This window comes from Apteryx rowi, unplaced genomic scaffold (assembly GCF_003343035.1).
Source record: "Apteryx rowi isolate R43461 unplaced genomic scaffold, aptRow1 scaffold_408, whole genome shotgun sequence".
NCBI lineage: Eukaryota > Metazoa > Chordata > Aves > Apterygiformes > Apterygidae > Apteryx > Apteryx rowi.
The window spans coordinates 749,891-754,507 of NW_020450606.1; the positions used below are offsets into that span (position 1 = coordinate 749,891).

A 4,617-nucleotide genomic window follows, 5' to 3' on the forward strand; every position below is an offset into this window, starting at 1 on the left:
GTCCTTTAGAGGTGCCCGTCTCTGCTACCCACCCAGGTTGCCTTTAGTTAGCTTAGCTGGAAACAAACCTTTCAGATAACAAAATCTGCATGAGATGAATGTGACTCACCCAGAACCGCATGCAAAGTCCATGGCAGGCAAGGTAGAGAGCAAGATCTCCCAAATATCAGTTCCATGCCTCAGTCTTGAAACAAGACCATCCCCCCTCCTCTGTTTTCGACACTTCTGTCTCCCTTCTTCATCTGCTTTTAAAAACAAAAGCCAATCTGGAAGATATACAACTGTGAGCCCACAAAGCTAGCTGGTTTCCACTGAAACCTCTGGGACCCACCACATGTATATGTGAGGCTGATCTCCCCCAGTGCACCTCCCTCATTACCCTTCAGAGCCCTGGGGTTTCCTATTCTTTCAAGAACAGAGGGAACTCCTTTGCCCTGAGATCCTCATCAAAAAGCAGTTGCGCAGAGGTAACAGGAGGCAAAATAGTATGAGTTCTGAGACTGAACACATATTAGTGGAATTATTTCAAGCAATCTGTATATTCCTTGTACTTATAATTTATTATTAACAGCTGGAGAGGGAGAAAAAAATTCATTAAACAATCAGCAAGGCATTCATAAGTCATTATTGTGATCAAGTCTCAGGGAAACACATGAGGCTTCACAGATGTATTAAGTTTTATCTACCCCAGTTAAGCTGTTTTACATGGAAAAATGAAATTTAATCCGACTGATCTGTCTCTGTAGCAGCTCAAGAGGAAACCAATTCAGATCCACCATAATCTGAGTAATAGGTTCAACACCAGCTTCCTCTTATCAGAGGAAAAAGAGCAGTTTCATCTCATAGTTTCTGCAGTCTGCCCCATGCTTATCTACTCCCTGGTGGCCAGATATCAGACCTGACCAATTAGTGAAGTTCCTCTTCCAGGGGCTGAAAAGCAAAATGTCTCACCATGATACCCCTCTCCCTTCCTCCTCCTTGAGGGACGTTTGCTGGTATTTCCTTTCCCCAGCACAGGAGCTGCCCATACACAGATTTGAGGAAAAGGTTTGAAAAATGGAACTTTTCCCATGGCGCAAATCTGCATTCTTTCTCCAGTCAGCCACGAGGCTGTAAGACACTGCTCTGTCAAACTCACCCCGTGGAAACTTTATTTCCAAGATCAGACAACTGTCAGGCTTGCCTCCTAATCACTCTACTACTTAGTGGGATATTTTGGTTTTGTTTAGAAGCCAAAGCTCACTAGCAGCCTCACTTCTTACCCCCATACTTTGGTTTCTCTACTGTTTGCTTGTTCTATGCAGCGTGGATCCTTTATGGAATGTGATTTAAGAAACTTCATAAAGATGTTTCTGGGAGCAGTGAAGTCTTCAAAGGAAAATTCTTGGGAAGTTGGAAACCTGGTGGGAGGGAAGATGTAATCTTTTTCTCATTTCAGATGAACTTCTGCCTTCCTACATGTGAACTTCAAAGCCTTTGATAGTCATGAAGCATCAGAGGAGCCTTTATGCTAAGTAAAACCTGTGTGAAAAGAGCGCTGCTTCTGATCCCATCAGGAGCTGCTATATATTTCACTCCTTCTTATGTTTTTCATCCTCTCAGCCTGGATAAAGCAGTCAGTCTGCATTTGTTTGGGTGGTCATGGCCATACCTTTACTATGCTGTGTAAGTGCAAAACCCATTATACTGCTTGCCTGCTGGGCTTGAAGGCCAACCTGGATACTGTGCTGTGAACCAGCCTAGCTGGTGCTTTTCTAGATGGCTACTAGATGGAAAGCTGTGCTTAGGACCCTGCACACGTGGTAGAGTGCACAGTGCAGCTTCCTTTCATCCCAGCCTCCCTTACAGTGTCAACRTAAGGCAGACAGATTGCCTAAAAAAAGGTTACCTAAAAGGACAWCATGACCACCAAGAGCTGGGACTCTGGGGCAGCAGCTCCCAAGAACAGGTGCTGTGTGGATACAGCCAGTATGACGGGGTGGGGAATTTCTTCCCTATAGCAGATCCAGGAACAAGACACTATGTGCAGGTGCCACAAAAATGATGAGGACTACAGAGTTAGCAAATGACACAGCATGTCAATGATTATCCTGTTCTCAGTGGATGATTTCCGAGGGGCCAAAGTAGCAAAGGCTGATGTGTTCAAGCCTCATTCATTCAGTGCAACACAAGAGGCTGAGGAAAGCTGCTGCCTGGGTGGTGGGGAGGTGGCCTGGACAGGCTAGTAGTCCCTGGGAGAGGTGGCATGGCCATCAGCAGATTGCGAAGTGCCCATGTCTTGCTCTTTCTTTCCCCAGGCGCTGTCAGAGTGGAGAAGCTGCAGCCTAACAGGACAGGCCGTGGTGTAGCCAGAGGAAGTGCTGAAGTAGTACAGGCACCTCAAGAGAAAATGCCTATGAAGAGCAAGCAAATAGCATTGGGGACYTTGCTGGGAGAAGGCAGTAAGTCTACTGTGTGCTTCCTGCAGGGAGACTGCAGGTGAGCCACCATTGGTAGCACAAAGAGCTGCAGGTCAACATGAGTAGAGAGTGTTTGATGATGATTTCCTTTGGGCCACTGCCAGAGTGAAGTAGTAATTAGGGGAAACAAGAGCATCTGATCCTAGATACAGATCTGAAATGGTTATCATTATGGCAGCATTTTCAGTTTAAGATTGCCTTATCTCTCACAAATCTAGGTTTATTTGTACTTGACCCTTCCAACCAATTGATTCGCATCCAGGCATACCTGATTCACGGTGTTCAGGAACATAAGTGTCATCCAGTGCTTCTCTCTCATCCTTTACCACATCCGTTCCCCTTCCATTCCCCAGGCTTCCCATTCTGATTTATTTTTCCCTGCCCCTCCTGCTGCTGCTTTGCAGCATTCTGCCTCCCAGGAGCCAGCCTGCCTTCTGCCTTGCTCCTGCATGCTTCCTTCCTTCTCTCCAACAGGTAGCTCAGTTGTTCTTAAAAGCTGAAGAAGTATCAGACTATATTTGGAGTGATGTAGTATGTTTGTGTTCCACTGAGAGAGTGAAACTTGCACTTTCCACTACAGCATAGTGTTGAAAAGTGAATTCCTCTTGATGTGAATGGAATGTAATTTTTGACCTTGCCCTGAAGAGAGTCACTTTCTGCAAGGATGAGCTGAACTATGGACTGAGGCAAGTGGAACCATTTTTTTCATTTTTTTTTAAGCTTCATGTCTGGGTCGTTACCTTTATACAATGGCAGGTTAAGTCCTGGGCAGGTGTGGTATACAGCTATACAGGGATGTGGGCAGAGCTGTGACAGAAGTCAAGAGTGATCAAAGAGTGATCATAATGACTCTTTGTTTAGATATGCCATAGAAGGACAATGTTATGGGTGGAGTTATATGGACCAGGGACAGGATATGAATTTGAACTGGGAGGCAGAAGGCTAAATAAAATAAATGAACCTAGCATAATCCAGTCCTTCACATTACTAATGAAGCGTGACTCAATAATGCTGATCATCATTGCCAAAGACAGACTTAAGCACAGCTTCGCTTCCTACCCTGCAGTGTTTATCATGATGGTCCTCTCCAAAATGGGCTCACTTCTGCAGAGACAGCATACATGACTGAGTGATTAGTGAATGGGCGTGCTGAGGAGAATAGTATCAGCCCAAATTAATCCCTACCCCTCGTACAGGTAACGCACAGTGGTTTATGAATGAACTGTGTTTGAAAGGCAAAGGGCTAAATCTGGAAGATAGAAACAGTACAACAACCTAACACAGATGCAGGAATGACAGTAGAGCTACCTTCACAACGTGTTACCTGTTACAGAAAGTTTTACTAAATAAGATTTTTAAAAGTATATGATATGATATGAAGCGTTCAATATGTTGACAAGTGTGGCAAGGAGAGAGGAAGCAAAATCATGATGAAATCTAGCAGTATGATAGAGTGTTTTGGAAGACAAATCCTCTAGAAGAAAGGAAGTTGTTCAGAAAAGCTTTGTTCTAATTGGAGAAATGAAGATTTGTGGGCTCACCAGAGAGGCTGCAAGAGATCACATCTGAATGTAAGCCAGAGAAAGTATTTGCAGCTCTAAGCAGCAAGGCAAGGAAAAAAACCCAAAATAATCAAGTAGCAAAGATTATCTGAGCCAATCTTGTGTCTTTTTCAGAAGATAGAAATCCGAGCTTAGTGAGGCTAAGGGAAAGGAAAATTGACTACAGCAGGTAAAATATCCGTTACCTTACCCCTTGAATTTTGCAAGACTTTGAAGAGCTAATAGCTGAGGAGGTAACAGTAAATAACAGGAAACTGTGTATGAGAAAAGCTTTCACGAGGAACAGTGGATCTGTTGAGTGGCCAGGGTGGAAAAGAAGGATCCTTGAAGAAAAGGTCTTCTCAAGAAGCTGAATGATTTCAGGATGTTGGTCTTCACTGTTTCAAGACAGAGATGTAATCCCAAGCTACTTTTCTCAAGCAGCAAAAATTGAGGAACTGTTGGGCTTGAGGTAACAAGATAATAGATAGCTCCTCCAGGGCAAAACCCAGCTGGCATCTGAATGCAGTTAGCCTGCCTACAGGAAAGCTTATTGCCTTTTCACAAAAATGTCTCATGAAGTTTCTCATTATTTCCTGAATCTCAAGCAGAGATTT

General features: G+C 44.1%; 1 long non-coding RNA gene across 2 annotated transcripts; it reads left to right on the forward strand.

Moving 5' to 3' along the window:
* Window positions 1–1,445: 1,445 nt before the first annotated feature.
* Window positions 1,446–3,139, forward strand: LOC112970822. 2 transcript variants are annotated; one of them, XR_003255172.1, is made up of 3 exons: window positions 1,446–1,665; window positions 2,298–2,478; window positions 3,040–3,139. It is a non-coding gene; the product is annotated as an uncharacterized LOC112970822 (long non-coding RNA). The 2 variants fall into 2 exon arrangements; XR_003255173.1 differs by having other exon boundaries at window positions 2,298–2,441.
* The last annotated feature ends 1,478 nt before the right edge of the window (window positions 3,140–4,617 follow it).